The 12,798-nt window shown below is 35.8% G+C and overlaps 1 protein-coding gene across 1 annotated transcript in view; it reads left to right on the plus strand.

The window, feature by feature from the left end:
• Window positions 1-244: 244 nt before the first annotated feature.
• Window positions 245-12,798, plus strand: part of fz2 (frizzled 2) — a 65,643-nt gene continuing 53,089 nt past the window's right edge. The window contains exon 1 of the mRNA XM_076122402.1: window positions 245-285. The gene's annotated coding sequence lies outside the window, so the exon portion shown is untranslated. The remainder of the gene's footprint in view (window positions 286-12,798) is intronic.

A 12,798-nucleotide genomic window follows, 5' to 3' on the forward strand; every position in this document is an offset into this window, starting at 1 on the left:
TTCATTTACATAAAGTAATAGGTATGGTTGTGGGTAAATTGAGTAAACCTGCGTAAATTATTATAATACGATTTTCCCAAACAAATTGTACCGCATCATTTGATTCAATTTAACAGCAGGTACCGTCGGCCTGCATAATTTGATGGCGCCAAATATTTAATAAAATACCGGCCTTTAACAAATAATATGAATAACAAGTATCTTACGGCTTACTTATTAAATTTATATTTTATTTTGTTCACAGGTCGAGAGCTGCTTCGCCTTTTTACTGCGTTTGAAATTATTGTGAGTAGCGCTTTATTACTTTTTTGTACTCTTTTATTTCATGGGATCTTTATGTAAAATATTTAATACGGATTTTACCCAAATAAAACTTTAAGTTTCTTCAAAAAACATGTCGAGGTCATAAGTTTATCTATAAAATTCGGTTGAAGATCAACATCCTCAGCCAAATATAGCAAAAATAAAATATAGTTTACTAAAAACGATATACCTATCTTTCTAACAATCAATGGTCTAACAGCTTTTAAATAAACTCATTAGTATAACGACTTTATGAATCCTTTGAATGACATCGTAAACGACAAAGAGGATTGGTTCCGCCTCTTTTGTGTCCGAGATTATTGGATTCAAAATGGACTCATGTACTGTATAATGTTCCATAGACCGTGGATATTAAGTTTCAGTAAAAGAGCTTTGACTACACTCAAGTTAAAACTACGTTCTAATTCATACATACATACAAACAAACAAAAAAAATACATTTAAAGTTCATCTTATCGCTGCTGTTTTATTTTCTTAATAAAAAAGCTGATCTCATTTGCATCTTACGGCTTCCCCGATTCACCTCAATCCCTTCAATTAATTCCCAATTAATCCGTACTAATGATACAACTAATTAGTCACATAATTTTAAGTGTCAGTTGCTGCAATATGCAACACTTTACCGTATAATTCTCACGACGAATTAATAAAATCGGCTCGTAATACCTGCTTCATTTCCATACAAATTAATGCCACTAAACTAATAGACTCGGCTACTATGGAGCTTCGGACGACATCCAATTTTATTCCAATACTGGTTTGGATATTACCATCACCCTATGCAAATACGTTTTTGTATTCTGCATAGTAAATGTCGGCTATACTTTTATCTATGAGATCGATAGTCGTGTCTACGTTTTCGGTTTACTAATTTACGTATTTTAAATACACGTTTTTATTGATTTTATCTCTTTTTGGGTATTTCACAAGCTGTTATTATGTTAAGAGCACCAGTCACAGTCAGTAAGATATGCCATGTTGGAATAAACGTTAAAATTATCAATGCTGATATTTTTCTGTATTTTACAAGTTCATCATTGTGTGTATATGAAAATATAAATATATCTTATTGTATTTTTCTTTTAAAATGCAGACTCGTATCTATACTTATAATAAATCTGTAGAGAGGTCAATTCTGTACATTGAATATATTTAAAAAAAAACCAATGGGGGATGTTTAGTAACGGATACTGATACCGAATCTGCAATTTATAATTTTCTTTTCTGTCTGTCTGTCTGTCTGTCCTCCGTCTGTATGTGACGCTATCACGTAAAAACTACCGGATAGAATGCACTGAAATTTGGTATATGCATAGATTAAGTAGTGGAGCAGTTCCTAGGATACTTTTTATAGCATAAAATTAAAAAAAAAATTAGAAAATTGAAAAATATACGTAGAAATCGTTTGAACCTGCGTTTCCCTATAGAGACCATAGATGGCGTTACAATCCATTTCACAACATTCGCATAAAGTTAACGCGGCGCCTGCCGTATCGATACCTGTTGTTCGCACCAACCAATAGATGGCGTTATAGCTCGCAACAAAGCATGTTTTTTCTAATTAATTTGTTTTGATGGCTTTATTGTAAAAAAATACCTTTGAAACATGCTATACATTTATAAGATTTTTAAACATAAATGTTGTATGATATATTACACAAAAATGTTGGTTTACGTGGGTCCGGTGCGGTCGGGATATCCTAGATGGCAACCGAGTAATTTCGTTTGTTGTTCGCCGCAACTAACAGATGGCGTTGTTGTTCGAAACACATAACCAAATTAATTGGTTGCATTAAGGAAATAAATTGTATAGCTATGAAACAGACTACGTGGTAAGTTTAAAAAAATAAACAACGGATGATATATAAAAAATAATTACGGGTTACGCGGTTTCGGACGTATCATCGCAAGTAAACATTATTACGCGTGTGAAGAGCTCCGGCGCAGATAGGTCTGTCTGTACCTATTATAATATTCTGAATCCAGACGGGTAAGCAATGGTCACTCTATAATAAGGTATTATATTTTACACTGTAAACTGGTACGGATACAGACGAGAGCGGAAAAGAAGGTAACCACAGGAAATCAGGCCTGCCTGAGCCAGTGTCACATTGTGTGCCCTTCGGGTCCCTTTCGTATATAACCATTAGATGACAAAAGAGTTGTTAGCATTTTTATGTGTATCGAGTGCTTCGCAATTCGCGTGCTCAAACGAATAAGCAACAGTACGAAATTCACGCGAGCGGAGCCGCACGGGTCAGCTAGTCGTTCATAAATCTACGCAGGCTGCTTGATTTACGCATAAATAAATAGTAAATCAATATAATTGATTCTGAGCGCAATCGGCCCAAGGGTGGTACATAGCCGTGCATTTATTATGAGCACCTTGAAGGCCGGACTTCTGATTGTTTGTTTTGTTTACTTGGTATGTAAAAATAAAACGACTAAAGTTTTTGGACTGAAGCTGAGAGGAGCCTGCAAATCGTTTGGTTAGACTGCATTCGTAATAGATGTTTAAAAATCGGTTACATTATTTTTAGTCTAGTTAATTTCAGTCAAATTCTTTCATAAACACCAACTAGCTTGACTGTACTGGCAAACATTTGCATTGGTCTTGAACACATTAACATCATGTTTTTCATCTCTAGCAGACAACACGCATTTCACTCCATTTAACTTACAGACTTTTGGATCAAATCTCAAGTCACCCAGACAGTAACACAAATAAATTATAAACTTACAGTATAGTAAGACTTAAAACAACTATTTATTTATTTATTTCAAAGGTAAAATTATAATATTATCTTGAACCACGATACCCACACACCGGTTCCCAAAACTGCACTAAACATGCATCCCTTCCTTCTAAAACCTTGAGGCATTAACTACTCTATCAAAGTTTTTTCCTCTAACAATTTATAATATCCCGTTTTAATACGTACCTGAGTTTAAAATTGATTTAGTGGTTAGTTTGTTTTAGGTTTATAATAAATACTCTTGTAGTTATTAGTCTGTGGATAGTCTGAAGATGCGTCATGCATTTCAAGTTGTGGATGCAATATTTTAAAGTGACATGGGTTTTTATTTCATAGAAATTTGGTGAATCTTCATATTGCAATGTCGTAGAGATCCGATGAAGTTTTCTGGTAGTTAGGTACCTATTAAAATAAAAAAAACTATGTATGTATTATTTTTTACTAATTTAAAACTGAGTAGTCTAAGTTCTAGTTACTGTAGACAGATAATGTCATTATGAATACAATTTCACCTTTCTTTATTCTTTATATATCTTATTTTATTCGACAATGCGTCTTTAAACAAAGTTTAATGGAGACAGAACAATCGGCTCTTTATCTGCAATATAAACAACAATTAATAAAATTAAGTTTTAATCTAACTACGTTTTACATGCTGCTATTTATGTTAAAGACCTTAAAATAAACAATACATAAAAACAATAAAACAAAGCTTAATAAAGCAACATTCCCAAAAACTCGACGATTTAAAGATAAAGTCAAACATCACCATAACGGCCATTTGTAACATTTAAAAAATTAAACATAATGTCCACCCGCATCCTACCATAGACAACCGAATGTCTTGTTTGTTTTTTCGTTCGGAAACGCATTCGTCATGTCTTGAACCACCCCTTTCTCTATGGTTAGTTTACATTAAGAGCGTGTTCGTGATTATTGGACGAAATCGGATATGTGGTTGACTCTTAACTTCTATATTTTGTCTATGTCATGTCCGTTTGACAAGTTGGGGTCTTTTTGTTTTTAATTTTGGTAATTTTAAGTGTTTGTTTTGGTTGAGTTTGGATGTTTATGTCATGTTCGTTATGTGTGGAGAGCTAGTCAAATAAAGATATTTATATCAAAAGACTTTTTCTTGTTCTCTTAAAATTTAAGCAGTCTTTAAATTTCTAGATTTGCTTCGATGCTACAAATCTTATCTATCTTAATTTTATTATACGAAAGACGAAACACTATTACATCAACTTCGGGATACAAAATCTTCCGCATATACAAAGTGTATTATTCAAAACTTGTTTGATTAAATATTTTCAAGAAAAACTAGCCACAAAAACGTTAATGCCACAAATTTAGTAAGCATGCACAGTTAATCTCAGGAACACCATATAATACGGTAGACATGTTGATCGATGTATCTGAGTTGCTGACATAAAAGAACTTCCATCTTCTTGAAGCCTTAATCCTTTGGCAAACGTCGGCAAGCACGTTATATTAATTTGTTATGTTCCTAAGTAATATTTCTGCTGTGTTAGACTAATATTTATTTATTTTGAAACTCGTAGATATTATATATTACAGTGATATCGCAACACTGTGAGTTATGAAGTTTAAGGTTTGATTCTTTTGTGGCGAATTTTATAGTGAGTGAATCCCATTGGAGGATAAACGAGAGGTGCTTTGATAGAGATGAAAGATGAGTAAAGTTAACGTTCAAGCGTAGTAGGTAATGTACAAACAAAAGTTAAACACAAGAGCTTATTGACCCGTTTAAATGATAAAAAAAAGACTTCATTTGTGACTCACAATGCACATCTCGAATCATCCTAGAATTGTTTCTTTTGACTTTCTAAAAATATTTCAAAAATAACAATTCAATTCAAAAGTAAACAATAGTGGTAGAATAAACAGTGACAATGACAATCGTGAAGGGACGAGCGCAGTGGTTTGTTATAGAATAGAGCTTGTACCACCCACTGTACCACACCGTGCACCGGTGAGCTGTGAGCACTGCGCAGATGTACTAAATATTATCATGTTCAAACATTCTTGCTGGTTGACTCATATGATTTAGACAAAGAAGTAGAAAAAGGTTTGTTTTATTTCGATGTAGGGTTAAATGTGACTTGATAAAAATATTTATAACGACAAATTATGAAAGGTCTGACCAGCAAGGGCAAGATCATTGCTACGTCCCTACGATAAGGAAGATTTCAAGGATTTTGTTCCCTATACTCTAGTTACAGATATTACTTTTGCGACTACTCTAAGTTTTATCTTATCAAAAATAAAAAAATCTTACAGTTAGGTATAAGATCTCTAATATAAGTACAAAAGGCTTACAACAAAACATCGGAAAATTAAAGACAATAAACTTTTTAATCCACCATTTCTTAAGTAGTAAAATTAACATTAGATTAACAGCATCTGAAACATAACTACGAATATAGTAAGCTCAAACTTCAACAGATACAATCACCGTGTTACGTTCTTAAAACACATTGTCTCATTCTATTTAAATGAACTACACTAACATTACATTACACGCCTACGAGCGCAGCAATTACATACGTTTTCACTCTACAATGCAGATAACATCTTTATACCAACAACAAAAAACCTTCTATCTATAGATAGCTTACTTAAAATTCATAAAAAGCTCGTTATTGATAAAATATCAAATGCATTTAATTTAAAAAACACACAAGCCGTAGATCAGTGAGTAATCACCGAAGAGGCGTTGGAACGATCGTGACTATTTATAATTTTTAATCTATAATGAAATCTGCATGCATAATGTACGTCATAAAAACAGTGAAGGTGAGGCTGCGCGCACCCGTTGCCCACGCGCACCTATTGTAACCACCCACACCGCGTCACAACGAAACAACTTTACACATGCACTTCACAACCCTTCCATACTATACAATTCTACCAAAACTCACCCGCAAATGTAACTTTGTCGAACCATCTGTGACAATTTTATTCGGCAAATCAAACATGGTATATTCAACTCTATGTCTTTTGTTATAAAGTTGTCTTTAACTGTAGTTGTTATGTGTATAGTAATGTAAACTAAAACGAACAGGCAGTGTTCACGTCCTGTCCCATCCGTACATAAATATCGCGTTAAATAAATCATCGGTGACATGTCTGTGAGTCTCTGACGTTTGTATTTTTACTTGTACCATTGTAAATTGTTCGTTGTTTATTTTATGAGATGGAAAAAATGATAGATTCTATGGTACGTGTGTGTCATGTGCAACAAGTTATGTCGTGTGGTAATGTACTAATAAGTGACAGGTCTATGTAATGAGATGTCACAACAAGCTTTCGTTCCGGTGAGACGAAGCAGAGAGACTACTAAAGCAGATACGATATATTTTTCTTTAAAACATGAAAGTATTTTCCTTCAAATTTCTCATAAGTAAACAGAAATTCAAGTTTATAAATCGATTTCAGCAGTCACTTCATTTAACATTATGAAATCATACACTTCGTAGTCTGAAACCAATGCATTTCTAGCTAAAGATTCGGTTGAACATGATACCAGTCACAAAATCCTCCAAATTGAAGTAAAATATCATCAAAACTATAGAAGCACTGTACAAAACCCTAGTTATTCAACAAAAATCCTAACTTTCTCATTACACACCCGCCATTCAATTCAAATCGCTCAATACAGGCTACTAATTAGCTAATTTAACAGCTGCAATCAAAACCTGACACGCTGTTAAACTAAAATTACCACCGTACGCAAACTCGTAAAGTCTACGGCCAATCGTAAAACGGATTTAACCGCGCAATGACCAGTGTGACCACTCTCGCGGCCATATTGCACTGCCATTTTTTAAACTACCCTCGTTTTTTTACATTTATTTGTGTATGGCGACACTGTCTTTCTCGTTCGTGTTTTGTTTTGCCTTTTGTTTCCGTTTCGGCTCTCTTGTAGCTAAATGCTGCGGTTTTTGTTTGCATGTAAAATTGTGTATGACGTTTCGACTGCATTTTTGATAATTGTTTTCGGTTTTTCATTAGTAGTAGTCTCTCTCCTAATATATATATAGAGATTTTCTTGCCTAAATTTTAATTGTAATTACAGTGCTCCATTAACATAACATCATAATAACCAGGACATTAGATGTCCAGAACAAAAAAGTAATACTCGAAAATAATTTTGCAAGCAATGTTGAAAAGAAAAAGCAAATCGTTTTTAGACGGCACAAGAACGCATAATTTAAAGACAGACTCGAAATAAACAATTCAAATCCGACACGTTTTTATGCAGCTATTCTTTTTCCCTTAAAACTACCTACGCCGAAGGTTTCGCGTCGTGTTCGCTAGCGTGTTGGCGGTGTTGGCCAACAGACGACGAGATGGAGACGCTTGATAGTGGATGCAAAACCGGATTGATAGCGCTAGCTAGTGCTGCCCCCTGACGTTTATTGCCATCCGGGGGCACGAGTTATGGCGCGACGCCGACGAAACTTTGCCTTCAAACTATTTATTGGCACCACTCCAGCTCTCGCAGGAAGCGACGACTCCGCACGTATTAATTCATTCATTGCTCAGCTAAAAAACATCATATTTCCCCGATAACGACACATGTCGGAACTTATACATGTTCGTATGCAAAACACAGCATCTCTTAAAGCCACTCTCATAAATGATAGCCACTTATATTTTATAGCGTTATTATTTTATCAATATTTATATTCCTTAAGTAGCTCGTATTATTTATAAGTTTACAAATACAGAGATTTCTCTGTCGTTTTGTAACTCCGTGATCTCGGCGACACTGATAGGATTATCTAAATCGGTCGAGTGCCCTCTCAGATATCCAAACACACAGTTAAGTTTCTGCTAAACGAGAAATAACATTTTAAATTTATGGTTACATAAATATTTTGTAACAAAAAAGTCCAACGTTTTGACAACTCCATTACACAATGCAATTATAAACAAAAGAACGTGAAAAACGCGCGAATCCCGAAACCCGCTAAAACCATAATAAAGCGTTTCTAAAGAAATTCGCAGCAAAAAAAGCGTTTGAGCGTCTCTTGTTGTGTAAACATCCGTTGGGTGAATCCGAACGCATTCGTTGGATGCCATCTTTTTTTTGTCAGTTTGGCGGGAAGATTTATGGGCAGTGACAAAGTCAATTTGATGGCACGACGCGGCGGCGATACGGCACGCCTCGGATGCCTTTATGATGGAATTTGGCATGGGCTTTTAACTGTAATTGTCCTTAAGTAAACATTTTACCTGCCAATTTGATGAATCGCCTCCATCGTTGTCGAGAGACGCTTTGTCCGCTTAACAATTCAATTTCTAGAGGCTTTCGCGGAAGTAAATATAAATGGGTAATATTGTCGTTCTGCTAAGTTAGAATTTGTGAAGGTGTCATTAGAACGAGAAGCGCTAGCGGTTTCAATGCATAAAACTGAAAGCTTCTTATTCAGCTATTTACTGAGATAGAAACTTGTCTATTACAAGTATTTTATTCAAATGAATAAAGTTATCATCTCAGATTGCTATTACATTTATTAATGAGATTTGCCATTGGATATCCAAAAACATTTAGCCGGCTCTACTTCTCACATTCCCAAACATTAAAAACGTAATTTATCCAATATATTTCCAAAACAATCCGAAATATTTATCAATATCACGTATCATACGATTTAACTCATACCAGTTTTATACGATTCCCATATCGAAATAAATATTCAACATGTTTTGGTAATAAAAAGTCGACCAAATGACTAAACGGATTCTCAACTGTCGCCATATTGATAGCTTCGACAATTTTATCGTGTGTTACGCAAAGATGTCAAATGGAACGGGAATTTTTCGAATTTTGAACACGCGACGACTACTTGGCATATACGGCCATAAATTGTTAAACATTTTAATTTTATAAAACGAAGGTTTGTACACGCAAAGATATGCACACTGCGATCGTTATTTAACGGTTTTTAAATATAATTTGAGATAAATTTATCGATCTTATTGACTGTTTTTCATAGTTTGTTTGAATTTAGGTGCATTTTAAAGTTATAATAATCATAATTATATTTTTACTTAGGTAGGTATATCAAGTCAACTTGTCATTCTTCATCTGAGTGAACTTAGTAAAGATTTAACCATAGACTACGATAAAGATATTAAAATAAACAATCTTGCAATCGTATTCTCGAGCTCGTTTTGATCACTGAATGACTGCAATTTGAATAACAATGTCTACTTGAAGATGCAAGGGGTTTATTAAAAACACGATATTATTATGTTCTCGATGTGAATTTCAATCGGAGCTGTAGGAATTGTATCGAAGTTCGATATTCGGCGAGAATTCGTGACACTAATGCGATATTAACCGCTAATGTGAGCGCATGAGACATCCTCTTATTAGTAATTAATATGTCACCGTCGAGTCTCCGAATCACGGTTCATGGAAATACACGAACAGAACTAATATTATCACTACAAATATCTCACGTCCTCGCCACTAATTCTACGAAAAACACACTTTTTTTCGTCGCCAACGATCCTGTCACTTTTATCCGTTCCAGCATTTTTCATTCGCCCCTGCTTATTACGTTTTTAAATATCACGTTACACGACACACCTGTTGGCGACGCGTTATACAAGTATACGACATATAAGCGACTTGTATGATTTTAATATTATTTTTGGCGCGAACCTGATCGCCATGTTGCCTCGCTCGCGGTGTTCCCCATCAATTTCATTGGTAATGAGAAGATGCGTTGATAGTGACAGGTCGGTGCGAGCGACGCACGGCGCCTGACACGAGGCGTGGCGGCCTAACGAGCCGTGTCCCTCGCTCAAAAAAAATAACACCGTCTTATTCAAGATATTTGTCGACGCTCGCAGTGTTTTCGTTCCAATTAATGTATCGAGAGCGCACGAACCGAGCGTAATCGATTTTGAATCTGTCACGAACTCGGCTACACGTTCGGTACGACGAAATCGATTATAGATTAACTGAATCGGATCGGTTTTTGGAGCTCAATTATTTAAATTCAGTTTACATTTCTCTTTCATCCTCTTTCGCGATGATCACGGGCAGTCTCTCGTCGCACGGTTATATCGGAATTTAATCAACGAGGCGTCAAATTTCTCTCGGCTTTTCTCTTTTCCTATTAACGGCTAACGGCTTTTATAAGTGTGAAAATAAGCCCACACTTAACGGTAGGTGGTCACGCGAGATATACAGCACGGCTACCAGCCATGAATCAAACCTCTAGTTTTCGTAATGCCATGTTAAAATGACGGATATTAATTTCGTATGATTAACGTCAACCATAAAGCGAACATCGGACGCCATTAAAGACGTTGTATCATGTCGTAGGTAATAACGCGTCGTTCGATCATAAACGTGCTAGTTCGCTGGACATTGTCGATGAGATCTCGCTCGTTACTCGACGCGACGATACGACAAACGCCATTATTTCCCGTCTGTGACAGCGAGCAGTTTATACAAGTCGGCGAGTGTAGGTGGTCCGTATCGCGGACGCTCCCGGAGCCCGGACTCGACTTCCTAAGTCAACACGGCTCGCTGTGCTTTTGTTGTCACAGCACTATTGTCTAAGAAACAGTAGAACAGACCTCCGTGGCTCCGTGGCGAGCCGCCATTGCAACGTTTCAATAAAAATATCTTTGAAAATTAAAAACGATCGTAAAGTGTTCCAATAACGATTTGTTTTTGCGAACGTTGGTTAAAGATGTTTCGTAAGTTTTTACGACTCTATTATCATATAGATTCGTGTGTGGGGGTTTTGTGTGGAAAAAAGGAGATAAATATGTGTGTGGCCGTCGGGTGGGATGGCCATTTGCACAATCTTCGGGTTAAAAGTAGTATATTGTGCATTATGGAAGGTTTTCGCGCCATATTTGTATGTTATATTGTGCGTTTAGTGCGTGCTGGGGGAGAGCTTCCTACGCATTGTTTATGCCGGACAGATTTATGCCGCTATAAACTTGCATGCTTAATACCGAATGTAGCGTTTTATGGATACTGTTAATGTAATTTTTGTGCATTGTTAACATGATGAGTTGGGCAACTGAATGCGTCATCGTACAATAAACTTCATATTTATGAGTGTACTAATTAAAAAAGCAATTCTTCAGTAATGTTGTCTGAATTATTTTGGTTTTAAACTCGGTTGATGAAAAGTGTTTAATGCTAATTATAGCTTTATGAAGCAACTTTCTACATACACTATCTAATTATTACACCCTATCTGCGTAAATCGTATCACAGTCGTAATAATAATTACAATCGATTTGAAAGATATATTATTTTTAATACTTCTTGACTGGCTCCGCCGCTACCATTGCGTCGGGAGGTCGTCGGGTTCGATTCCTACACGGAAAAATTATATGTTCGACAAACCAAAAGTTGTTTCGAGGCTAGTTGTACTTAGTATCGGCTGTACTTTGTATTCGATGTTTGTATGTTTGTAAAAGTCCCTACGACACAAGAGCAATTCTCTGCACGGGTGCTCTTTTTAAAAATAGAAAGGGAATACTATGTGTATATTTACGAGAATCCAGAATTTATTAATTCCTCGATTAACCACAACACGCCTTTAAAAGCTTTCCACCATCAGACAAATCCCTCCTTCCCTCCCATCAATATCCTGCACGGAGGCAATACCCTCTTAATATGAAATACTTCGCGTACATCGTTTAACATTGTTTAACATAAAAATCACATTACTTACTGACCAATGCTATAGATCGTCGCAAACATTGCCTGCTTACCTCCTCAATCCTCAATACTAGGGTTACCAGGACAAAACTTATGATTTAAGGAATAAAACCATTTAAGAGGTATTTTAGTTTTCTGGATAATAGGAAAAAAAACTCATCAATTATGTCACCAAGGATGCGACTAAACTGCGAACCATATTAAACAAAAAAAACATGTTAGAAGTTTTAAAAATCAACATCAATTTATTAATTTCGGTAACTGTGACTTTGAAAAATTTCTTGCCGGTTACAAATGTAGAGCCAAGGAGATGAGCTGGCAAGAAACTTTTAGCAACTCTTTTTAGGCGAAAATTTAAGAAAAAGAGAGCTTCAATCCTTCTAATATTATAAATGCAAAAGTTTGTGAGTATGTATGGATGTTTGTTACTCTTTCACGCACATACTACTAAACCAATAACGATAAAATTACGGTATCTAGGTGGCTATAGACCCAGAATAACACATAGACTAATTTTTATTCCGGAGTCCCCGAGGGATCGGGATTTACACGGGAAGGGTTTCCACGCGGACGAAGTCGCGGACGGTCTCTAGTCCACACTAATATTATAAATGCGAAAGTAACTCTGTCTGTCTGTCTGTCTGTCTGTTACTCAATCACGCTTAAACTACTGAACCAATATGCATGAAATTTGGTATGGAGATATTTTAATAACCGAGAATAGACATAGGCTACTTTATCCCGGGAAAATGACGCATTCCCATGGGAAAATTCAGGTGGCGGACGAAGCCGCGGGTAAAAGCTAGTATTATATAAAACAAGGTATAACATACCGGAAAATCCTGTCTCTTCCCAGCTATCTGCAAACCCTACTCGTCACGTAGTAAGTCGTCAATCGCATACAAATTGCAATGACAGTGAATAATTCAATTGTCGTCTGTATAATCTATAACCAGTGTGTCCTGACCTCCGCGCGACAGTCTAGAC

This window comes from Anticarsia gemmatalis, chromosome 14 (genome assembly GCF_050436995.1).
Source record: "Anticarsia gemmatalis isolate Benzon Research Colony breed Stoneville strain chromosome 14, ilAntGemm2 primary, whole genome shotgun sequence".
NCBI lineage: Eukaryota > Metazoa > Arthropoda > Insecta > Lepidoptera > Erebidae > Anticarsia > Anticarsia gemmatalis.